General features: G+C 43.7%; 1 long non-coding RNA gene across 1 annotated transcript; it reads right to left on the bottom strand.

Moving 5' to 3' along the window:
* Positions 1-9,259: 9,259 nt before the first annotated feature.
* Positions 9,260-25,657, bottom strand: LOC122463410. The gene is made up of 3 exons (XR_006286769.1): positions 25,557-25,657; positions 16,691-25,349; positions 9,260-13,460 (listed from the first exon to the last, which is right to left on the bottom strand). It is a non-coding gene; the product is annotated as an uncharacterized LOC122463410 (long non-coding RNA).
* Positions 25,658-26,190: the final 533 nt, after the last annotated feature.

Below are 26,190 nucleotides of genomic sequence, written 5' to 3'. Positions count from 1 at the left end.
TTCCTTTGCTTTTTAATTCGGTTGATTAAAAAGCTTGATGAAATCTTATTGGACTGTATTACAAATATTGATTTTTATATTGTTTTACAATGAATTGAAATTGATTCTTCATGTCCATGTCCTGCCAAACAAATCAACTAAATTATTTTTGGTTGTGTTTAATACAGCGTGGTGTCATACGTATGGCCATATGTAGAGCCCACACTTGATTTTGGAGATGATGTTGCCTTTAAAGCATTCAGAGTGACGACACTCTTTGCAGTAAACCATATGGAAAAAGAATTCCAATTACATGTGTCCTTTGCTATGTATAACTGATTTTGTGCCTTACCCTTTCTGATTTTGCCCTTACACGCACACACTATTCTTTTGTAATCCTCCTTAGTAATTCGTCCATGTTTCCCCATTTTGTAGGATTTCTTTTTGATTTTCAGGTCATTACAAAACTTCTGATGGAACCATTGGCCTCTTACTATTCTTCCTCTCTTTCCTTTGCATTGGCAGTTGTGCCTTTAATATTGTCTCCTGGAGAAACTGCCAGCTTTCCTGAACTCCTTTATGCCTTAGACTTTTTCCCCATGGCTCGCTACCTACCAATTCTCTCAGGATGTTAAAGTCTGCTTTTGGCAGTCCTTCTCCTGTCATTCTCACTCCTTCCTTTCCTTAGAATCATGAAATCTATCATTCATGACCCCTTTCACCCAAATCACCTTCCACCTTCCCATTCACCACCAGCTCCTCCCTGCTGGTCAGAATCAAGTCTAAAATGGCTGTCCCCCCGCTTACTTCCTCCATTTTCTGAAACAAAGCATTGTCCCCAGTACATTCCAGGAACTTATTGGGTAATTTGGGGTTTTACCATATTCCTTTTTCAGCAGATGTCTGGGTAGGTAAAGTCCCCCATTACGATCAGGATTTGTGTTTTGCATATTTCTGTTGTTTGTCCTAGAAATGCCTCATCTCCCTCCTCTTCCTGATTTGGTGGTCTGTAATAGACCCCTACCAGGACCTCACCCCTGTTTATTCCCTCTTTTATCTTTACTCAGAGACTTTCAACTGGTCTGCTTCTCACCTCCTTCTGGACCTCAGAACAGGTTTACAATGCAATATGTCCTCTCTTTTTTTTCCTGCCTGTCCTTCCTCAACAAGCTATAGTCCTCTATACCAATAGTCCAGTCATGAGATTTACCCCATCAAGTATCTGTGCTGCAGTTAAGCTCAGTTAAGATTTATGTACTAAAACTCCCAGTTCTTACTGTTTATTCCCCATTATTACCTTTGAGTGGCAGGACGGGGCACTGATCACCTGCTAGGATAATCTGAGTATATCTGACCTAATCAATTCTCGACCATTGCAAGGGCCTCAGGCATTGGTGGAACCTCAGTCTCTCCTGTCCTCTGCCGATGGCACACAACACTTTTGTCTCCTAAAGACTGAAATGTTTTCGTCCAAGACAAGTTTTGGGGTTCAGTGTAGGGTTGCTAGGTGAAATTTAGTGGCCTGTGAAATACAGGAAGTCAGACTAGATGATCTAATGGTCCCTTCTGGCCTTAAACTCGAGGAAACAATGAAATAGCTGGTGTATGAAAAAAATCAGGATTTGATCTCCCATGTATGTCTTCGCTCTGGGCAGAAATTCTCCAGGAGACTTAATATTTCACAAGACATCTGAAATGCCGTATTTATCTGTCTCCATTGTAACAGCATTCCAAGCATGAAGGAGGAACTAACAAGATTTCCCCTTCCCAGGAAAGACTGCTTGAGGTTAGGTGATTGCCCATCCGTTATGCAAATTGCATCCTTCAGTTGTAACACCCAGATGCAAACGGAATCATAACTGTAACCTACTCTGCCCATCTGTGTGGGATGAGGAGCACTAGTGTTGCTAAGAAATGTGACCCCATGCTTTGTTCTCCCTCATTTAAGATATTAGCAGAGCTTCATGTAGACAGCTAGAGGAGAAGTCCTTCTGCCTTTTTTGTTCTAATTTCCCCTATCTCTGATGGAGTTGGCTCCATGGATGCAGAAGACACAAAATGAGGACCCATAACAAACATAAAACAACTGGGAGAAAAGAAGGAAGACCTCCCCCATAACATTCCCTAGAAACTCAGATTCTCAGGAAAGTTTCCAGGTCCAGAGGCTGGAGGCCAACTCCTCAACTGGTGTAAATCAACACAGCTACAAGGAAGTCAACAGAGGGACACTGGTTTACAGCAGCTGAGGTTCTGCTCATACAAATGGAGAACATTACAGCTAATCTGTATGCCTATGCTTTCTAAATGTGTGTGTGAATATAGACTGGATATAGAGAATACAATGCTGACCCTTACCTCTGTCGGTTACCTCCTGCTCACTCACAAATTTATTCATGTTTTAATCTTTCCTCAACACTTCCTCCAGTCCTTTCTCCAAAGAGCTCCAGTACTCATAGGCAGCTGGCCTCTCAGGCTGTCCTGTCCAGGATAGCCAGTTCAAATTATGCAAGCACTATTATGACATCGCTGTGACTGTGACATAGCACATAAACTGCCGCTGACCAGATAGGTGCTGTGATGACATGGACAAGAGCCTCAAAGGTATTTAGGCTCCTAACTCGCACTGAAATCAATAGATGTGAGGAACCTAAATACATTTCAATATCTGGGCCCATCCATGTACGCAGTCCAACAGGTGGCTAAATTTGCTCCAGTGTAGAATTTCTCATTCGCTCTAAATCCTTTTGAATTTTGGTTCCGTCCCTCTCTCAGTTTGCCACACTTTCCAATATTGGTTTTATTGGAAAAACTGCTCCTGGTTGAACTGATAGAAAATAAAAGCACCGAACAAAGAAAGAGAAGAAACTGCCTTGGAGAATGCACAGTGACACTTGAGTGTGGGTGGTTGGTTTCCTTTGCTTTTTAATTCGGTTGATTAAAAAGCTTGATGAAATCTTATTGGACTGTATTACAAATATTGATTTTTATATTGTTTTACAATGAATTGAAATTGATTCTTCATGTCCATGTCCTGCCAAACAAATCAACTAAATTATTTTTGGTTGTGTTTAATACAGCGTGGTGTCATATGTATGGCCATATGTAGAGCCCACACTTGATTTTGGAGATGATGTTGCCTTTAAAGCATTCAGAGTGATGACACTCTTTGCAGTAAACCATATGGAAAAAGAATTCCAATTACATGTGTCCTTTGCTATGTATAACTGATTTTGTGCCTTACCCTTTCTGATTTTGCCCTTACACGCACACACTATTCTTTTGTACTCCTCCTTAGTAATTCGTCCATGTTTCCCCATTTTGTAGGATTTCTTTTTGATTTTCAGGTCATTACAAAACTTCTGATGGAACCATTGGCCTCTTACTATTCTTCCTCTCTTTCCTTTGCATTGGCAGTTGTGCCTTTAATATTGTCTCCTGGAGAAACTGCCAGCTTTCCTGAACTCCTTTATGCCTTAGACTTTTTCCCCATGGGTCGCTACCTACCAATTCTCTCAGGATGTTAAAGTCTGCTTTTGGCAGTCCTTCTCCTGTCATTCTCACTCCTTCCTTTCCTTAGAATCATGAAATCTATCATTCATGACCCCTTTCACCCAAATCACCTTCCACCTTCCCATTCACCACCAGCTCCTCCCTGCTGGTCAGAATCAAGTCTAAAATGGCTGTCCCCCCGCTTACTTCCTCCATTTTCTGAAACAAAGCATTGTCCCCAGTACATTCCAGGAACTTACTGGGTAATTTGGGGTTTTACCATATTCCTTTTTCAGCAGATGTCTGGGTAGGTAAAGTCCCCCATTACAATCAGGATTTGTGTTTTGCATATTTCTGTTGTTTGTTCTAGAAATGCCTCATCTCCCTCCTCTTCCTGATTTGGTGGTCTGTAATAGACCCCTACCAGGACCTCACCCCTGTTTATTCCCTCTTTTATCTTTACTCAGAGACTTTCAACTGGTCTGCTTCTCACCTCCTTCTGGACCTCAGAACAGGTTTACAATGCAATATGTCCTCTCTTTTTTTTCCTGCCTGTCCTTCCTCAACAAGCTATAGTCCTCTATACCAATAGTCCAGTCATGAGATTTACCCCATCAAGTATCTGTGCTGCAGTTAAGCTCAGTTAAGATTTATGTACTAAAACTCCCAGTTCTTACTGTTTATTCCCCATTATTACCTTTGAGTGGCAGGATGGGGCACTGATCACCTGCTAGGATAATCTGAGTATATCTGACCTAATCAATTCTCGACCATTGCAAGGGCCTCAGGCATTGGTGGAACCTCAGTCTCTCCTGTCCTCTGCCGATGGCACACAACACTTTTGTCTCCTAAAGACTGAAATGTTTTCGTCCAAGACAAGTTTTGGGGTTCAGTGTAGGGTTGCTAGGTGAAATTTAGTGGCCTGTGAAATACAGGAAGTCAGACTAGATGATCTAATGGTCCCTTCTGGCCTTAAACTCGAGGAAACAATGAAATAGCTGGTGTATGAAAAAAATCAGGATTTGATCTCCCATGTATGTCTTCGCTCTGGGCAGAAATTCTCCAGGAGACTTAATATTTCACAAGACATCTGAAATGCCGTATTTATCTGTCTCCATTGTAACAGCATTCCAAGCATGAAGGAGGAACTAACAAGATTTCCCCTTCCCAGGAAAGACTGCTTGAGGTTAGGTGATTGCCCATCCGTTATGCAAATTGCATCCTTCAGTTGTAACACCCAGATGCAAACGGAATCATAACTGTAACCTACTCTGCCCATCTGTGTGGGATGAGGAGCACTAGTGTTGCTAAGAAATGTGACCCCCATGCTTTGTTCTCCCTCATTTAAGATATTAGCAGAGCTTCATGTAGACAGCTAGAGGAGAAGTCCTTCTGCCTTTTTTGTTCTAATTTCCCCTATCTCTGATGGAGTTGGCTCCATGGATGCAGAAGACACAAAATGAGGACCCATAACAAACATAAAACAACTGGGAGAAAAGAAGGAAGACCTCCCCCATAACATTCCCTAGAAACTCAGATTCTCAGGAAAGTTTCCAGGTCCAGAGGCTGGAGGCCAACTCCTCAACTGGTGTAAATCAACACAGCTACAAGGAAGTCAACAGAGGGACACTGGTTTACAGCAGCTGAGGTTCTGCTCATACAAATGGAGAACATTACAGCTAATCTGTATGCCTATGCTTTCTAAATGTGTGTGAATATAGAATGGATATAGAGAATACAATGCTGACCCTTACCTCTGTCGGTTACCTCCTGCTCACTCACAAATTTATTCATGTTTTAATCTTTCCTCAACACTTCCTCCAGTCCTTTCTCCAAAGAGCTCCAGTACTCATAGGCAGCTGGCCTCTCAGGCTGTCCTGTCCAGGATAGCCAGTTCAAATTATGCAAGCACTATTATGACATCGCTGTGACTGTGACATAGCACATAAACTGCCGCTGACCAGGTAGGTGCTGTGATGACATGGACAAGAGCCTCAAAGGTATTTAGGCTCCTAACTCGCACTGAAATCAATAGATGTGAGGAACCTAAATACATTTCAATATCTGGGCCCATCCATGTACGCAGTCCAACAGGTGGCTAAATTTGCTCCAGTGTAGAATTTCTCATTCGCTCTAAATCCTTTTGAATTTTGGTTCCGTCCCTCTCTCAGTTTGCCACACTTTCCAATATTGGTTTTATTGGAAAAACTGCTCCTGGTTGAACTGATAGAAAATAAAAGCACCGAACAAAGAAAGAGAAGAAACTGCCTTGGAGAATGCACAGTGACACTTGAGTGTGGGTGGTTGGTTTCCTTTGCTTTTTAATTCGGTTGATTAAAAAGCTTGATGAAATCTTATTGGACTGTATTACAAATATTGATTTTTATATTGTTTTACAATGAATTGAAATTGATTCTTCATGTCCATGTCCTGCCAAACAAATCAACTAAATTATTTTTGGTTGTGTTTAATACAGCGTGGTGTCATATGTATGGCCATATGTAGAGCCCACACTTGATTTTGGAGATGATGTTGCCTTTAAAGCATTCAGAGTGATGACACTCTTTGCAGTAAACCATATGGAAAAAGAATTCCAATTACATGTGTCCTTTGCTATGTATAACTGATTTTGTGCCTTACCCTTTCTGATTTTGCCCTTACACGGCACACACTATTCTTTTGTACTCCTCCTTAGTAATTCGTCCATGTTTCCCCATTTTGTAGGATTTCTTTTTGATTTTCAGGTCATTACAAAACTTCTGATGGAGCCATTGGCCTCTTACTATTCTTCCTCTCTTTCCTTTGCATTGGCAGTTGTGCCTTTAATATTGTCTCCTGGAGAAACTGCCAGCTTTCCTGAACTCCTTTATGCCTTAGACTTTTTCCCCATGGGTCGCTACCTACCAATTCTCTCAGGATGTTAAAGTCTGCTTTTGGCAGTCCTTCTCCTGTCATTCTCACTCCTTCCTTTCCTTAGAATCATGAAATCTATCATTCATGACCCCTTTCACCCAAATCACCTTCCACCTTCCCATTCACCACCAGCTCCTCCCTGCTGGTCAGAATCAAGTCTAAAATGGCTGTCCCCCCGCTTACTTCCTCCATTTTCTGAAACAAAGCATTGTCCCCAGTACATTCCAGGAACTTATTGGGTAATTTTGGGTTTTACCATATTCCTTTTTCAGCAGATGTCTGGGTAGGTAAAGTCCCCCATTACAATCAGGATTTGTGTTTTGCATATTTCTGTTGTTTGTTCTAGAAATGCCTCATCTCCCTCCTCTTCCTGATTTGGTGGTCTGTAATAGACCCCTACCAGGACCTCACCCCTGTTTATTCCCTCTTTTATCTTTACTCAGAGACTTTCAACTGGTCTGCTTCTCACCTCCTTCTGGACCTCAGAACAGGTTTACAATGCAATATGTCCTCTCTTTTTTTTCCTGCCTGTCCTTCCTCAACAAGCTATAGTCCTCTATACCAATAGTCCAGTCATGAGATTTACCCCATCAAGTATCTGTGCTGCAGTTAAGCTCAGTTAAGATTTATGTACTAAAACTCCCAGTTCTTACTGTTTATTCCCCATTATTACCTTTGAGTGGCAGGATGGGGCACTGATCACCTGCTAGGATAATCTGAGTATATCTGACCTAATCAATTCTCGACCATTGCAAGGGCCTCAGGCATTGGTGGAACCTCAGTCTCTCCTGTCCTCTGCCGATGGCACACAACACTTTTGTCTCCTAAAGACTGAAATGTTTTCGTCCAAGACAAGTTTTGGGGTTCAGTGTAGGGTTGCTAGGTGAAATTTAGTGGCCTGTGAAATACAGGAAGTCAGACTAGATGATCTAATGGTCCCTTCTGGCCTTAAACTCGAGGAAACAATGAAATAGCTGGTGTATGAAAAAAATCAGGATTTGATCTCCCATGTATGTCTTCGCTCTGGGCAGAAATTCTCCAGGAGACTTAATATTTCACAAGACATCTGAAATGCCGTATTTATCTGTCTCCATTGTAACAGCATTCCAAGCATGAAGGAGGAACTAACAAGATTTCCCCTTCCCAGGAAAGACTGCTTGAGGTTAGGTGATTGCCCATCCGTTATGCAAATTGCATCCTTCAGTTGTAACACCCAGATGCAAACGGAATCATAACTGTAACCTACTCTGCCCATCTGTGTGGGATGAGGAGCACTAGTGTTGCTAAGAAATGTGACCCCATGCTTTGTTCTCCCTCATTTAAGATATTAGCAGAGCTTCATTTAGACAGCTAGAGGAGAAGTCCTTCTGCCTTTTTTGTTCTAATTTCCCCTATCTCTGATGGAGTTGGCTCCATGGATGCAGAAGACACAAAATGAGGACCCATAACAAACATAAAACAACTGGGAGAAAAGAAGGAAGACCTCCCCCATAACATTCCCTAGAAACTCAGATTCTCAGGAAAGTTTCCAGGTCCAGAGGCTGGAGGCCAACTCCTCAACTGGTGTAAATCAACACAGCTACAAGGAAGTCAACAGAGGGACACTGGTTTACAGCAGCAGAGGTTCTGCTCATACAAATGGAGAACATTACAGCTAATCTGTATGCCTATGCTTTCTAAATGTGTGTGAATATAGAATGGATATAGAGAATACAATGCTGACCCTTACCTCTGTCGGTTACCTCCTGCTCACTCACAAATTTATTCATGTTTTAATCTTTCCTCAACACTTCCTCCAGTCCTTTCTCCAAAGAGCTCCAGTACTCATAGGCAGCTGGCCTCTCAGGCTGTCCTGTCCAGGATAGCCAGTTCAAATTATGCAAGCACTATTATGACATCGCTGTGACTGTGACATAGCACATAAACTGCCGCTGACCAGGTAGGTGCTGTGATGACATGGACAAGAGCCTCAAAGGTATTTAGGCTCCTAACTCGCACTGAAATCAATAGATGTGAGGAACCTAAATACATTTCAATATCTGGGCCCATCCATGTACGCAGTCCAAGAGGTGGCTAAATTTGCTCCAGTGTAGAATTTCTCATTCGCTCTAAATCCTTTTGAATTTTGGTTCCGTCCCTCTCTCAGTTTGCCACACTTTCCAATATTGGTTTTATTGGAAAAACTGCTCCTGGTTGAACTGATAGAAAATAAAAGCACCGAACAAAGAAAGAGAAGAAACTGCCTTGGAGAATGCACAGTGACACTTGAGTGTGGGTGGTTGGTTTCCTTTGCTTTTTAATTCGGTTGATTAAAAAGCTTGATGAAATCTTATTGGACTGTATTACAAATATTGATTTTTATATTGTTTTACAATGAATTGAAATTGATTCTTCATGTCCATGTCCTGCCAAACAAATCAACTAAATTATTTTTGGTTGTGTTTAATACAGCGTGGTGTCATACGTATGGCCATATGTAGAGCCCACACTTGATTTTGGAGATGATGTTGCCTTTAAAGCATTCAGAGTGATGACACTCTTTGCAGTAAACCATATGGAAAAAGAATTCCAATTACATGTGTCCTTTGCTATGTATAACTGATTTTGTGCCTTACCCTTTCTGATTTTGCCCTTACACGGACACACTATTCTTTTGTACTCCTCCTTAGTAATTCGTCCATGTTTCCCCATTTTGTAGGATTTCTTTTTGATTTTCAGGTCATTACAAAACTTCTGATGGAGCCATTGGCCTCTTACTATTCTTCCTCTCTTTCCTTTGCATTGGCAGTTGTGCCTTTAATATTGTCTCCTGGAGGTTAACTGCCAGCTTTCCTGAACTCCTTTATGCCTTAGACTTTTTCCCCATGGCTCGCTACCTACCAATTCTCTCAGGATGTTAAAGTCTGCTTTTGGCAGTCCTTCTCCTGTCATTCTCACTCCTTCCTTTCCTTAGAATCATGAAATCTATCATTCATGACCCCTTTCACCCAAATCACCTTCCACCTTCACATTCACCACCAGCTCCTCCCTGCTGGTCAGAATCAAGTCTAAAATGGCTGTCCCCCCGCTTACTTCCTCCATTTTCTGAAACAAAGCATTGTCCCCAGTACATTCCAGGAACTTATTGGGTAATTTGGGGTTTTACCATATTCCTTTTTCAGCAGATGTCTGGGTAGGTAAAGTCCCCCATTACAATCAGGATTTGTGTTTTGCATATTTCTGTTGTTTGTTCTAGAAATGCCTCATCTCCCTCCTCTTCCTGATTTGGTGGTCTGTAATAGACCCCTACCAGGACCTCACCCCTGTTTATTCCCTCTTTTATCTTTACTCAGAGACTTTCAACTGGTCTGCTTCTCACCTCCTTCTGGACCTCAGAACAGGTTTACAATGCAATATGTCCTCTCTTTTTTTTCCTGCCTGTCCTTCCTCAACAAGCTATAGTCCTCTATACCAATAGTCCAGTCATGAGATTTACCCCATCAAGTATCTGTGATGCAGTTAAGCTCAGTTAAGATTTATGTACTAAAACTCCCAGTTCTTACTGTTTATTCCCCATTATTACCTTTGAGTGGCAGGGTGGGGCACTGATCACCTGCTAGGATAATCTGAGTATATCTGACCTAATCAATTCTCGACCATTGCAAGGGCCTCAGGCATTGGTGGAACCTCAGTCTCTCCTGTCCTCTGCCGATGGCACACAACAGTTTTGTCTCCTAAAGACTGAAATGTTTTCGTCCAAGACAAGTTTTGGGGTTCAGTGTAGGGTTGCTAGGTGAAATTTAGTGGCCTGTGAAATACAGGAAGTCAGACTAGATGATCTAATGGTCCCTTCTGGCCTTAAACTCGAGGAAACAATGAAATAGCTGGTGTATGAAAAAAATCAGGATTTGATCTCCCATGTATCTCTTCGCTCTGGGCAGAAATTCTCCAGGAGACTTAATATTTCACAAGAAATCTGAAATGCCGTATTTATCTCTCTCCATTGTAACAGCATTCCAAGCATGAAGGAGGAACTAACAAGATTTCCCCTTCCCAGGAAAGACTGCTTGAGGTTAGGTGATTGCCCATCCGTTATGCAAATTGCATCCTTCAGTTGTAACACCCAGATGCAAACGGAATCATAACTGTAACCTACTCTGCCCATCTGTGTGGGATGAGGAGCACTAGTGTTGCTAAGAAATGTGACCCCATGCTTTGTTCTCCCTCATTTAAGATATTAGCAGAGCTTCATTTAGACAGCTAGAGGAGAAGTCCTTCTGCCTTTTTTGTTCTAATTTCCCCTATCTCTGATGGAGTTGGCTCCATGGATGCAGAAGACACAAAATGAGGACCCATAACAAACATAAAACAACTGGGAGAAAAGAAGGAAGACCTCCCCCATAACATTCCCTAGAAACTCAGATTCTCAGGAAAGTTTCCAGGTCCAGAGGCTGTAGGCCAACTCCTCAACTGGTGTAAATCAACACAGCTACAAGGAAGTCAACAGAGGGACACTGGTTTACAGCAGCTGAGGTTCTGCTCATACAAATGGAGAACATTACAGCTAATCTGTATGCCTATGCTTTCTAAATGTGTGTGTGAATATAGACTGGATATAGAGAATACAATGCTGACCCTTACCTCTGTCGGTTACCTCCTGCTCACTCACAAATGTATTCATGTTTTAATCTTTCCTCAACACTTCCTCCAGTCCTGTCTCCAAAGAGCTCCAGTACTGATAGGCAGCTGGCCTCTCAGGCTGTCCTGTCCAGGATAGCCAGTTCAGATTATGCAAGCACTATTATGACATCGCTGTGACTGTGACATAGCACATAAACTGCTGCTGACCAGGTAGGTGCTGTGATGACATGGACAAGAGCCTCAAAGGTATTTAGGCTCCTAACTCGCACTGAAATCAATAGATGTGAGGAACCTAAATACATTTCAATATCTGGGCCCATCCATGTACGCAGTCCAATAGGTGGCTAAATTTGCTCCAGTGTAGAATTTCTCATTCGCTCTAAATCATTTTGAATTTTGGTTCCGTCCCTCTCTCAGTTTGCCACACTTTCCAATATTGGTTTTATTGGAAAATCTGCTCCTGGTTGAATTGATAGAAAATAAAAGCACCGAACAAAGAAAGAGAAGAAACTGCCTTGGAGAATGCACAGTGACACTTGAGTGTGGTTGGTTGGTTGGAATGCACAGTGACACTTGAGTGTGGGTGGTTGGTTTCCTTTGCTTTTTAATTCGGTTGATTAAAAAGCTTGATGAAATCTTATTGGACTGTATTACAAATATTGATTTTTATATTGTTTTACAATGAATTGAAATTTATTCTTCATTTCCATGTCCCGCCAAACAAATCAACTAAATTATTTTTTGTTGTGTTTAATACAGTGTGGTGTCATATGTATGGCCATATGTAGAGCCCACACTTGATTTTGGAGATGATGTTGCCTTTAAAGCATTCAGAGTGATGACACTCTTTGCAGTAAACCATATGGAAAAAGAATTCCAGTTACATGTGTCCTTTGCTATGTATAACTGATTTTGTGCCTTACCCTTTCTGATTTTGCCCTTACATGGACATGCTATTCTTTTGTACTCCTCCTTAGTAATTCGTCCATGTTTCCCCATTTTGTAGGATTTCTTTTTGATTTTCAGGTCATTACAAAACTTCTGATGGAGCCATTGGCCTCTTACTATTCTTCCTCTCTTTCCTTTGCATTGGCAGTTGTGCCTTTAATATTGTCTCCTGGAGGTTAAACTGCCAGCTTTCCTGAACTCCTTTATGCCTTAGACTTTTTCCCCATGGGTCGCTACCTACCAATTCTCTCAGGATGTTAAAGTCTGCTTTTGGCAGTCCTTCTCCTGTCATTCTCACTCCTTCCTTTCCTTAGAATCATGAAATCTATCATTCATGACCCCTTTCACCCAAATCACCTTCCACCTTCACATTCACCACCAGCTCCTCCCTGCTGGTCAGAATCAAGTCTAAAATGGCTGTCCCCCCGGTCACTTCCTCATTTTCTGAAACAAAGCATTGTCCCCAGTACATTCCAGGAACTTATTGGGTAATTTTGGGTTTTACCATATTCCTTTTTCAGCAGATGTCTGGGTAGGTAAAGTCCCCCATTATGATCAGGATTTGTGTTTTGCATATTTCTGTTGTTTGTCCTAGAAATGCCTCATCTCCCTCCTCTTCCTGATTTGGTGGTCTGTAATAGACCCCTACCAGGACCTCACCCCTGTTTATTCCCTCTTTTATCTTTACTCAGAGACTTTCAACTGGTCTGCTTCTCACCTCCTTCTGGACCTCAGAACAGGTTTACAATGCAATATGTCCTCTCTTTTTTTTCCTGCCTGTCCTTCCTCAACAAGCTATAGCCCTCTATACCAATAGTCCAGTCATGAGATTTATCCCATCAAGTATCTGTGATGCAGTTAAGCTCAGTTAAGATTTATGTACTAAAACTCCCAGTTCTTACTGTTTATTTCCCATTATTATTACTCCTTGCTTGTGCGTACAGACATCTAAGATGTTAAGCAGATGCCCCCATGGATTTCCCTCTTGTTTCTCCGATAATTCTACTGCAGTTTTCCACATCTACTTCTCCCCACACAGCTAGTCCTCTATTAAGGCCACCTTTTTTTACCTGGTGGCTTTTTTCACCTGCCCCCTCTGAACTTAGTTTTAAGCTCTTCTCCTAAGGTTGGTGAGTCAGTGCATGAAGATGTTCTTCTCCTTCTTGGTCAGACGGACCCCATCTCTTCCCAGCAAACCTCCTTCCTGCAATAGCATCCCATGGTAGAGGAAGTCAAAGCCTCCCAGAGACCCATCTTCATAACCCTATTCTGTGGGCATGCCTACCATTGAGTGTGTATTGAGCAGAAAGAACACTCAGTGCAGGAGACAAGGGGACTGAGTTAAACTGCAGATGTCAGGTTCACAAACTTCCATTTTCCGTGACTAATCTCTTAAGCTAGTGGGGATGGCCACGGTATAAAAATATTTCTGGAGATCAGCATGTGATTATTTGTATTGCAGTCCTGCCTCACAGTCCCAGTCACAGAGCAGGATCCCATTGCGCTAGGACCTGTACAAACAGAGAACAAGATGGTCCTTAACTGTCATTAATTAATTAACACATCTTAACAGCACAACAAACAGACAAGAGGATAATAAAGCAAGCAAAAAAGCCCCCTTTGACCAGGTACCAGCAGATAACTAATATAGTGCTACCTATTTCGGGAACTTTCTTCCTGATTCAGGGTCTGATGTGACTCAGCCCCTGTTCCATGCCATTGTGTAAACTGGGGACTCGTACATCTGCACAAGATGGAAAGTATCCAGTGGCACACCGTTGAGGCCTACTCCATTTTTAGTACATAAACAGCAGGCCACTCTGCAAGAAGCTAAGGGCCTGGTCAGCACAGAGAGTTTGCCTGTCTCTGGGCTGGTGTTCTGCACCCCTCACTGTCTACACCTGGCTCCATAAAGTCGGGCCTTTCCAAAATGCAGCATCAGGTAGGAGCACAGGTAATTGTAAGAATGCTTGCTCATTGCAGCTGTTACCATCCGGGCAAGGCATCCACATATAAGTCCACGACGGATGGACCAGTGATGGGAAGAGTGTTCATGCATGTGACAAGTAACACCATGAACTATGTAATGCCACAGACTAAATTAAGATCAAGAACAGAACAAGAGTCTGTGTGGCAAAGCCATGACAAACACTGTGCAGGCATCAAGGAGCTCATAAATTAGCACCTCATCACCCCAACACTGCCTCAGCTTGACTTAGAGCTTGGGCAACAGTAGACCCTCAAAAGGAGGAGGCCACAGCTTTACACCCGTGGTCACTGTGATGTTAACTGGCTGCATTTGACAAGAGCTGGATCAGAGGTTGACTTTGAGTGTATTTACAGGGGGCAAGGTTTTCACAACACCAGCCTTGTGCACACACACAAATAGTGTTCTGCAGCAGTGCAGGTTGAGCTGCAGCAATGAGCAGCGGGATCCTGCTTGGGCTCGTAATTCATACACTTCTCTCACTAATGAGGATCAAAGATCAACCCATACTGAATGCAGCTTGACAATATACCATCACTTAAAACACATTACAGTCAGAGAGGATGATAAATATTCCATTTATACACATTATGTACAAGGCCCAAAATGACTGAGGATGCAAGAAAACAAAGCTGGTAAATACAGAAAATGCATTTGTCATAAATATAAAGGGAAGGGTAAACCCCTTTAAAATCCCTCCTGGCCAGAGGAAAAATCCTCTCACCCGTAAAGGGTTAAGAAGCTAAAGGGAACCTCGTTGGCACCTGACCAAAATGACCAATGAGGAGACAAGATCCTTTCAAAAGCTGGGAGGAGGGAGAAAAAACAAAGGGTCTGTGTCTGTTTGTATGCTGCTTGTGCTGGGGACAGAACAGGACTGGAGTCTTAGAACTTTTAGTAAGTAATCTAGCTAGGTATGTGTTAGATTATGATTTCTTTAAATGGCTGAGAAGAGTTGTGCTGAATAGAATGACTATTCTTGTCTGTGTGTCTTTTTTGTAACTTAAGGTTTTGCCTAGAGGGATTCTCTATGTTTTGAATCTAATTACCCTGTAAGGTATCTACCATCCTGATTTTACAGAGGTATTCCTTGACTTCTATTAAAAGTCTTCTTGTAAGAAAACTGAATGCTTTTTCATTGTTCTAAGATCCAAGGGTGTGGGTCTGTGGTCACCTATGCAAATTGGTGAGGATTTTTACCAACCCTTCCCCAGGAAGTGGGGTGCAAGAGTTGGGAGGATTTTGGGGGGAAAGACGTGTCCAAACTACGTTTCCCAGTAAACCCAGTTAAAGTTTGGTGGTGGCAGTGGAAATTCCAAGGGCAAAGGGTAAAATTAATTTGTATCTTGGGGAAGTTTTAACCTAAGCTGGTAAAAGTAAGCTTAGAAGGTTTTCATGCAGGTCCCCACATCTGTACCCTAGAGTTCAGAGTGGGGAAGGAACCTTGACAGCATTACTGAAAAAACAGCTGCAGATTGACTCCTGCTAGCAAGAAGCTTCTGTACAAGGTACAGTAAGATATTGGGCTTAACCCAATGCAGGGCTAGGCTGAATTAAAATCAGTCAAAGTTTTGTCTGAGTAGGGTATGAGGCCCAGCTCCTCAAAGGTCTTTAGACTCCTAACTTCCACTGAAATCAGTGGAAGCTAGGAGCCTAAATACCTACTGTAGAATTTGACCCAATAACAACAATAATAATAATAATTTGCATTTCTAGAGAGATTTTCTTCTTCAAAGCATTTTACACACATGTTTTCTAACTCTCTGCTTCAAATAAAAGCCATTATTGACAGACAATTCTATTTTTCCGTCACAGCACAGACAAATAGGAGAGTGAAGAGAACACAGTTCATTAATGGGATTTTAAGCAGGTTCTCGTATGGAAAAAAAATTAAAGATCCAGCTCTCAAAAGATGACTCTGCTTAGCTGTGTGCCTTGTGGCTTACAGCAGAATTCCAAGAACATTACTTCGCTTTTTGAAATGGTTTCTCAATTAATGACAACTCAAAATATCTGCTTCCACCTAGTGGTGCGGGTTTGCATAACATGTGTTGTTTGTATTCCCTGTTTTCGATATCTTTGCCTAAAAGATAAAATACATCAGAATCTACTGAGACAATTCACACTTCTGCACAAAGCCACAACAGCACTAAGAACGTATGTATTTGTTAGCAAGTAGGATCATTAGGGAGAAGGAAAAGGATAATCTCAGAAAGAGGCTCTCTCTTTCTCCTTCACTTTATTCTATATAGGTTTTTCTACTGTTCTCATCAATGAAGTATCTGAGCAGCTTCCTCTAGTACATTAATAATATGACTCACATCTGTCATGGTAATATCTTTTATTGGACTAACTTCTGTTGGTGAAAGGACTGCACAGAGTTCTCCTTCAGGTCCTTGAAAGGTTATTTCTTTCACCAACAGAAGTTGGTCCAAGAGAAGATATTACCTCAGCTAGGGTGACCAGATGTCCTAAGTTTATAGGGACAGTCCAGATATTCGGGGTTTAGGCGCCTATCAATCCCACCCCACCCCCATCACGATTTTTCATACTTACTATCTGGTCACCCTATCCCTCACCCACCTTGTCTCTCTAATAGCCTCGGAATGACATGGGAGTTTGTTCTCCTGTCACAGACTGTCCCCTGAGAAAGCTCTATCTACTGCACAGACAAGCCTCATCCTTATAGTAGAAAACTTCATGGTGCCTGAGAAATAGGCCCTGTCAGCCACAACCCTAATCCCAGGGATTTACCTGATATTTTAGATATACTGGGCCCTGGCCACTGAGCCCCTGGAAGAGAAGGACTGCGACCTGGAACCTGACTTGATGTGTTCACGTTGCAGAAGTATGTACACAGCGTCTGAAGGCAAACAACAAACAACACTTCAATGGTCACTGAATGAGGGGCCTGTGGAAAAAAATAGTACAATTGTGCAATTAAAGACTGTGTCAAAATGCACGTGCACAGTAGTCAGACTCCCTGAATCCTGGCATTTCCGAACTTTCCATTGCTCAGTTTTGCAAACTTACTAATTGTTATTTTAATGCAGATTTTTATATATTTGTTGGGCGTCTAAAGATATAAAAATACAGACATCGATTCATATCATTGTCGTGCAAACATCCCCATTTCATTGTTTGTTTTTAAAGAAAAAAGTACAGGACTAGGTTCTGGCAATTTCTGTATTGAGCTGTAAAGAAAGGTATTTTTAAGGGTTTTGAACTGTCGAAACAGAGGCACAGAGATTGTCTCACACAGGGAGGAGTGGGTGATGCAGTGCACCCTTTCCCAAGCCAGCAGAGTTGCTGGACCCCAAGAGATTCCCCCTCTATTCCTGAGCCAACTTTTGCCAGAAGCAAGCAGACAGAAGGACAAAAGTAGCTCTCCATTTTAATAAAGGCTCTTGTAACTTCCTGGGTAAACTGGTCCCTTCCATTCTTTAGCTGACTATTACTCAGGCTCTTTTCTTACTGGCGAACTTGAATTTTGATTTTTCTACGTCATGGCCAGTCTTTATCGTCTCTCTTGTAAACTTGAATATGCCAATCCCTGAGAGGACGTACTTTCTTGTTTTTTCCTGATTCGGCAATCATAGCTCTGGGGATTGAGCTCCCATTTAAGGTACTTTTAATGATGACCCCCAGTCCTTTATTTCATCTATCAGGATGTTCAAAGAGAGCAGCTACCCTTCACTGAATGCCACTGCTCTGACTTTGGATTCCCTTGTAGAATGTGTGGGGCTGGGGTAGTTGTCTCAGCTGGATTCTTAATCCAGAGGAAAGACGCTCTCCCCTGTTCAATCAAGATCAGGAATGGCACATAGATTTGGGAGAAAAAGTACATTTTACTTTTACTCTATTTTCTTATTTCTCAAAAGGAACAGTACAACAAAGATAAAAACATTGTGAATAATCAATATAGGTATTGATGTATCTTGTCTGAAATGGGACAGCTGCTCTTCTACTCTCGGGATGGATGCTATATCAATAGATAAGATAAAAAGACAGGCCTAACTGAGAGACTGAACCCATATGAGGGCCAAATTCTGCTCCTCGGTTACATGAGTACGTCGCTCCCCGACTAGGGCCCAAATCTGTGTAAAGAAGAGTAAATCTGGTCCCCAGGGAGTATCGAACAACTTCCAAACTGTATAAGGAGGGTGGTTGAGTCTAAACTATAAAGACAGTTCCAAATATGGACCGCAGTTCAGGAAAGCAGCCTTATTCATCCAAGCACATGAATGATGTAAGAAAATTCTGAAAATGTGGATCTTAGATCATGGTCATAATTTAAAAAAATTAATTGACACAGCGGACACCATTCACATTTGAAACATAAAGTAGCTTAAAACTGTCCTAGCTTGAAGTGGTTTGAAACTGCTTCAGGAAATGTGGTCCTCTTACAAGTGTAGATGTGAGGTTGCATATATGGTAAAGCCATGTATACAGAATACATGCTGATTTTAATCCTACAAATTTCCTAAACACTATACAGAATATCGAATGGCTTATTTTTAAATCCTAATCAGAGAAAAATTAAAATGATTTGTGCAAATAATTGAATTCTAAGGATTGTGTAACAACAAACACTCTTATTTTCTAGATCTCCTGAGAGCTAGCTCTGAGAGAACAAAACAGTATCTTCAGTGTTTATGGTTCTTTACTGAAGCAGGTCTATTCTTTAGCTAAGAACAGGAAAACAAAAGAATTCACAATATTGTTATCCCTTTTGACCTGAGCAATTAGTGACTATTTTGGGTCTTGTGAGTTGTTTCCATTAGGGGGAGAAATGGATGATGGAGTCAGGTATTTTTTTGACACAATCCTGCTTATTTACAAAGAATGTACACAAAGTTCTATTTCCCTAACGACAGCAGGAACAGTTTCTTGGCTCACAATTCCAAGCCTCTTTCTATCCAGCAGTCTACCCTAAAGCGCGCACGTCTCTCTCTCTCTCTCTCTCTCAACTTTTTCTGAGATCACACTACAAATACTTCTCTGGGGCTCCTTTGTGCTTCTGCGGTGTCACACTCCCTCTCTTCCTCCCCCCCCCCCCGCCCCGAACCCCATCCCCCTGCATTTGCATTCAGACCCCAGTGAAAGCCCCTTCCACTGTATGGCTCAACTCCTATTCCAGCTTTACTTGATGGTGACTTCTATTAAGTCAGCCATCTATTCCACAAAAGAGCTTGATTGTTTTTACATTGATCCTGAATAAAGGACAACTGGTATGCCCACCAGCTTCAATAAGGCTTCCCCTTTCCCCAGCATAACTACCTGTTTTCATGTTGTTTTTATAAATCTGTATCTTGTACATGTCCGCAAAACCCACAGCATTCTTTTATTTTTACTAACCTGAAACAGGATATTGAATGCATAATTTCAGTTACACCAATGTAAATCTGTGGTAATTCATTAGAATTATTCCATATTTATCCTGGTGGCAAAATATGTTAGCACGTCACTAGAGAAAACATGACACTTTTTGATAATTGTTATTGTTGCCGGCACCCAGTGCCGAGAGGCTAAACAACAGCTGAGGTTGGTTCGCTACCCGGTGTGCTACACCCAATAATCACAACGGGGTGGAGAAGCAGAAAAGTTTATTTGCAGCTGCAAAAAGGTCCAGGGAGAATAAAATCTCCAATCCTGCACCCAGAGCAGGAAGTTACACAGGCTTTTATACATCCTTTTTCCCAGCATACCTATCCAATAGCAAGCTGCCCTAAGTATCCATATAGCCAGCCAATCCAGTTCCCGGCTAGTTCCCTTGTTCTCTGTATCATTTGTTAAACCATACATAAAGCTGCTTTATTCAGCATTGTTCTTCCATATCTGCCCTGTTTGGCCTTGTTTAGTTTCAGGCAGTCTGACTCTGCAACATATTGTTGCAGATCCTCAGCATAACTGCTGCGAGTGCCTCCAGGCGCGGGGGGCCAAGGACACTTGGGCCTAGTACACAGAGCTGCTGCGAGTGCCTCCAGGCCGGAGGGGGGGGGGGCAAGGACACCTGGGCCTAGTGCGAGGGGGCTTCATCGACACTCGTGGTCTTCCATCCCCTCGAGATACCTAGTGGCCATGCCCCAGTGTCCCCACTGAACTCCCACATCTGAACTCCCAGCCAGAGCCCGTACGTGCTCCACCACTAGAGGCCCTGATGCAGCAAGCCACCCCTATACAGCAAAACAAAACTACTTCCCACATGGCATTAGGATAGCAAACGATAACAGAGAAAGATAAGAACTTGCTATAACAGGGGTTCTCAAACTTCATTGCACCACGACCCCCTTCTGACAACAAAAATTACTACGCGACCCCAGGAGGGAGAACCAAACCCTGAGCCCGCCCAAGCCCTAGCTCCCCCGGGCCAGAAGGGGCCAAAGTCAAAACCCAAGGGCTTCAGGCCCAGGCAGGGGGTGGGGGGAGCTGTAACCTGATCCCAGGGCTGAAGCCCAAGTCTCAGCCCTGCTGCCCAGGGCTCAGGCTTGGGCTTCAGCCCTGGGCCCAGGCAAGTCTAACTCCAGCCCTGGCGACCCTATTAAAAGGGATCCCGACCCACAGTTTGAGAATCGCTGTGCAGTAACATGCACTGATTATTGGTGATACTTGGTTTCCTCACAAAGACATGCACAAGGTTACATGGAACTCATCAGATGGTTAAACCACAAACCAGACTGAGCACATGTCAGGAGACCGGGTTGTAGGCGGTCAGGCATAGTGGTCAGAGTGGGAGTCATGCCTAGTGGTGAGTGTCCAAATGCCAAAAGCAGGGATTGAGACAGGGCCCAAACCAAGAAGCAGGTCCAAAGATTAGAACTAGAGTCAGAATCCAAATGCCAGAGCCAAGAATCAAGTAGGGTGACCAGACAGCAAATGTGAAAAATCGGGATGGGGGTGGGGGGTAATAGGAACCTATATAAGAAAAAGACCCCCAGATCAGGACTGTTCCTATCAAATCGGGATATCTGGTCACTCTAGAATCAAGAGAGAGTCGGAGTCAGGAATCAGAGCCAAGGGTCAGAACCGGATCACCGGGGGCAGGGAAGAAGGGAGCAGGGCTGGTTCTGAGGCAGGAGCAAGGCTGGGTGTAGGACAGGATCTGGGCTGAAGCTGTGGAGGAACAGAGCAAAAGCAGGGCTTGGCAAGAGCTGAGCCCAGGGAGGCAGAGAATCACTGAGCACCCAGCGAGCGACTGCTGCTGCTGAGTTTAAGAACCAGACAGCTAACTTCTTCAGCCAATCTGGCAGGGTGGTCCAAGCAGGACAGTGTCGGAGGATGGTGCCGTGGGGAAGGCGAGCAGAGCTTCATCATCATGGGCTTGCTTCTGGACGGCGCCGTGCCTTGTGGTGCCGGAGGTCTATCTTGCCTGGTGGGAAACTGCGGTGCCATCATGGCAATCAAGTCCCTGGCCACCTCAAACGTGTCCAGGATGGAAGGGAGCTCCTGCTCCTCCACCTGGCACTCTCTAGCAGGAGGGTCCAGTGGCACCAGACTTGACGGATCCCTCTGCAGGCCCAAAGTCGACAGTGCTGATCCCTGCGTAGGACGCATACCGCTTATGCTGTCAGACTCAGTGCTCTGACCATGGGTGAGCGCCCTCTAGTCGTCTTCTTGTGCTGCTTAGGTGGCACCGGTGAGTGCGAGCCGTAGTTTCTCTAACAGAGGCCAGAGCGCTGCGCACAGAGGTGCTTAATGCCAAGTCCTGCTCGCCCAGAGCCGGCAGGGGACGGAGGGCTGCCTCCATAAGGAGTTCTTTGAGCGTGAAGTCCCTTTCTTTCTTTGTTCTCGGGCGGAGAACTTTGCAGCTCTTGAAGCGATCTGTTTGATGTGCCTCCCCCAGACACTTTAGGCAGGAGTCATGGGGGTTGCCCATTGACATGAGCTTGTAGCAGGTCCCGCACGGCTTAAACTCTTGGGATGGAGGCATGTGCCGAACCCCAAGAGGGGAGGGAATTGGGCTTGGGGGAACCCCCCACTTCTATCTAACGAATTACTGAAAACTAACACTAACTAATTAACTATTTACAGGTTAACAGAAAGTCCAATCACTGGGGAAACTGCTGGCGGAGGCAAGAGAGACACACAGCTCCAACGACCGTCACAGGCGGTAAGAACGAATTGAAGAGGTGGCGGGTCGGCAGGGACCTATATACACCGCCATGAAGGCGCAGCTCCGGGGGCTCCCCAGCTGACCCGACGGGTACTGCTTGTGGAAAAACCTTCCGACGACTGTGCACGCGGCATACGCACACCTACTTGGAATCGACATGAGCAAGCACTCGAAGAACTTGGCAGATTCCCCCACAATGAAACCCTAATACAGGGCAGCTTTACCGTTAATCTGTGCATTAGATTAGGAGTCAGCAAGCACCTGACAGGGCTGTAGCCATGAGTGGGCCTGAGTGGGCTGCGGCCCACCCACTTAGCATCCAGGCCCACCCAGATCGGGGCTGGAGCCCCCCGAATCCACAGGCTGGGACTCCCAACACCGGGTCGGTGTCCATCCGTGTCCCGCTCCTGCCAGCCCCACATGCTGCTGCCCTGGTCTCCAGCCCTGCCCCTACAAGGTTCACCCCCGCCTCCCCCAGGCAGCCTCATGGTCAGGTGCCTGCTGAGCAGTAAAGGACGGCTAGAGATTGGTGGGGGAGGCCGGTCTCCCTATCCCCAACCGCCCCATCATTGCCCGCCCAGTTTCCCTGTCCTAGCTACGCCACTGCCTGTAAAGCTTTTCCTACAGAAGGAAAGTGCTCTCTTCAAATCACCACTCTGCCAGCAAAAATAGCTGAAGGCTGGTTCTTATCAGCCTTCCCTTGAAACTTCAGCAAAGCCTTAAATACAGGCCCTGGCAGAATTCATCTGAAAGGAGATCCCGACAAAGGTGTGGTGAAGTCAAGGGGTAGTCAGTCCGTATAGCAGAGGGTACAGCTTCTCAACCAAGAAACAGGCCTTCTATCCCCAATATTCAGCTAAGCTCTATTCACGGTACCTCTACCACTACCCGACCGCAGAAAACGTCTCATTTAAAAGAGGCTCTCTGAAAAGGCCCCCTTTGTACACTGGAAAGTGATCTCAGCAGGATTAGAATTAAATCCCATTTCCTTTACCCTTTTTAAGAACACTAGTACAGCTGCTTTAGTCTCCAGAGTGCTTTAGAAGCATTCCCAAGAGCACCTGTGTGAGACAAATCATCCCGTCGTACTTGTGGGGAAAAAAGCGGGCACACACAGCCTGACACATTTCAGGCAAGTCACTTAATACTGAGAAAACTCTCAGGAGTCCTGCTAGAAGCTGCCGTTACGCAATAATGCTGAATTTACTCCATTTGCTTTTCCATGACAATAGTGTGATGCCACAAACCCAGGATAATGACACCACAGCAGGCTCAAGTTCAAGGAGAGGAAGAACTGGGTTACCGTCTATGCATATATTTTATTCTCATGCAGAGACCCAATAACAACAATTGTATCTAACTCACTGATCCCCACTCCTCCAGCATCTGGACATCCCCTCACAGTCAGACCCCCCTGCTGAGCTCAATCTCCCCGCAACTCAACCCCCTCCCCCCACTGAGCCCCAACTACCTTCACCTGGACTCCCAATGCAGAATCCCATTACCTTTGCAGCCAGAACCCCCAACAAGCTCCTGGGCATCCAGATCACCCACTGAGCCGCCAGCTCCCAGACTGCCCCACACAGAACTCCCTCACCCCACAGCTGGATTCGTTCCACACTCGGATCCCGCCTTGTGAGCCTCTCTGTCCACACCTGGTGCACCTGGCATGGTGGGGCAGGACTCTGGGGTGTTTCTGGGGCAGACCCGATCCTTGCATTGTGTCAGGGTTGGGTGCAGCCTCACCGGTGAGTCCCTGTCCCCTGGGGGCGGGGGGGGGGGGGATGGGGCGGCTGCACAATGATCTCCCACCTCTGTGCAGCCAGTGGCTTGTGCTCTCCAATGCCATGCTGGAGCCTCCACATTTAATTAACAAATAAAATTTGCAGAATTTTAAAATATTGTGCACAGAATATTTCATTGTTGGGTGTAGAATGCCCTTAGCAGTACTGGGCTCACACCTACAAGGCAGTACCATGGCTGAAACAGAGCACTCCAACTAAAGGTACTGCAGCCATGAGGCAGGTCCACTTCTGCTATTACAGATTCACACGCTGTCAAATTGTTGTGTTCAGCTGTACAAGAAAAGGATTTCACCAGAGCTGACGTGATACCCCTACTCATGGTGATTTCCACAGCCACACAGGAGAACAAAACTTGTTTTCTAGCCTCCTTCTAGATGACACTAAGTCCCAGTTATCACTAGGCCCCTTCTCTACAAATCCCTTTAAATGCGTGGACCTCAAAATGCATACAATTGTTTCAAGAGCTCTAGTTCTCAATTACTGATATAAATTAAGCAACCTCATTTTCCTTTCTACAGTATGCAGAAGATTGTTTCCCCCCACCCCCTTCCAAAACGTAGACATTTATTTCCGAATCAGCATGAATGAGATCTAGCATAAAGCACATTCCGGTTTCTGAGAGCTTGCCTAAATACCCATTTCTGTTCCCACTCTTTTGTCATTGACTTTAATGGAAGTGGATTGGGCCCTAAACTAATAATCTACATTGAATGCTCATCACTAATCTCATAATTTAAAACCAAATTAAGCCCTCCCAACCTGATCACCATTGATTGAGGAAACAATTTAGATGCCAACTTGAAAAATCCCTTTCTAGAATACTAAAGAAAAGAAATGCAAAGCCTAACTTTCCAGCTGAACCACTAGGAACTTTTATCCTATAAGGAATATTGGTTGTGAGCCAATTTTCAGTCTATTTTGCAAACCATTTTCATGAACTCTAGCCTAACCTACAATGAACAATGTATTACATATTTAGTGAAGATTAATTGTAAAGAGGTTCCTTGATCAATTTTACACTTATTCCATACAGACATTCAGTTTTAAATAATTTTAGCAGACAACTATATGGGTAAAGGACTATCAAGAAAAAACTTTTTTTAAAAAAAATCAGTCTTAATAAAAATGTCAGAACAAGATATCAAAGTGTCAAAACATTTCTAGAGACAAAAATATACCCAGGCCATCTTACAAAACCTCAGACAGCAATACATACGTCAGTCTCTCATAGCTTTACGTGAACAAATATTACAGTCCAATTATACGTCTCCTCCTAGCCCAGGTGAACCAAAATATCCTGTTTACTGTCCAATACCTTCACTTTACATAAGCTCAAGCTTCCAATGAGAAGGTCAATTACTTGCTGGGATAATAAATGCCAAGGTTTTGCCTGATCCAGTCTTTGCAGCTCCAAGTACATCTTTACCTTGCAACGACAAGCCTATGGTCTGCCTCTGTATCTCAGTAACCATGCGATACTGTGCTTCTTGCAAACCTAGTATTTGGGAGAGAAAAAAAAAGATTCTTACTTTTTGCCTTGGATAATGATACATTTTCCCATAAGGAAAAATCCTGCAGGTGGCAACATTATCTTGGAACTCTGATATTTAAAAACAAAACCTCCTGAAACAGCCAATGAAGAAGACTGATGAAAATTGGTCGTTTATTCAAATACTTTCCGAAGAACTGTTGGTGTACTTACCTTTCAATGTTTTGTTTGACAATGGGAAATCTGAAAATCTTTCAATTTCATTTGGGCTGATCTGAAACAAAAGGATTTTTAATCAATGCTAGAATATAAGAATACCGTGGGATTGAAATGATATCCTTTTCATTTGCTGGTAACGTTGGTAGAATTTTTAGTGGGTTAATTCTAGGAGTACCCGGCAATCAACCGTCAACCAGCTCACTGGAGGTAAAAGGTCTACACATAGGCATAGTTTGACTTCTACATTTGGGGGGCCAGCTTCAGTCAGGCCAACAGGACTCAGCATGGGGGGAGGGGGGTGCGCAAATTCCACAACTGTCGAGGCCTGCAGTTTGGGGAGGAGGGGCAACCCTCCCACCCCACAAACTACACCCTTGCATCTACAGGAGGTTTACCTAACCCTGACAATTTTTCCTAATCTAGACACATTTTAAAATGTGGAAAGTGGAGCAAAATATGCACTTATCATGGCTCTATTATGTACAGTAGCAGTTCAATCTAAGGTCTTCAGAGACATCCAATTGTAAGGATAATCTAAGATACATAATCAAGGTTTAAGCATTCCATATGCTGCTTGCCAAAAAGCCCAAGCCATGACATGCAATTAAATGCTCATACTAAATAGATG

This window comes from Chelonia mydas, chromosome 20 (assembly GCF_015237465.2).
Source record: "Chelonia mydas isolate rCheMyd1 chromosome 20, rCheMyd1.pri.v2, whole genome shotgun sequence".
In the NCBI taxonomy this organism is placed as follows: Eukaryota; Metazoa; Chordata; order Testudines; family Cheloniidae; genus Chelonia; species Chelonia mydas.
Note: the sequence above shows the minus strand (reverse complement) of the source record. Positions and strands in the feature narration are given on the sequence as shown.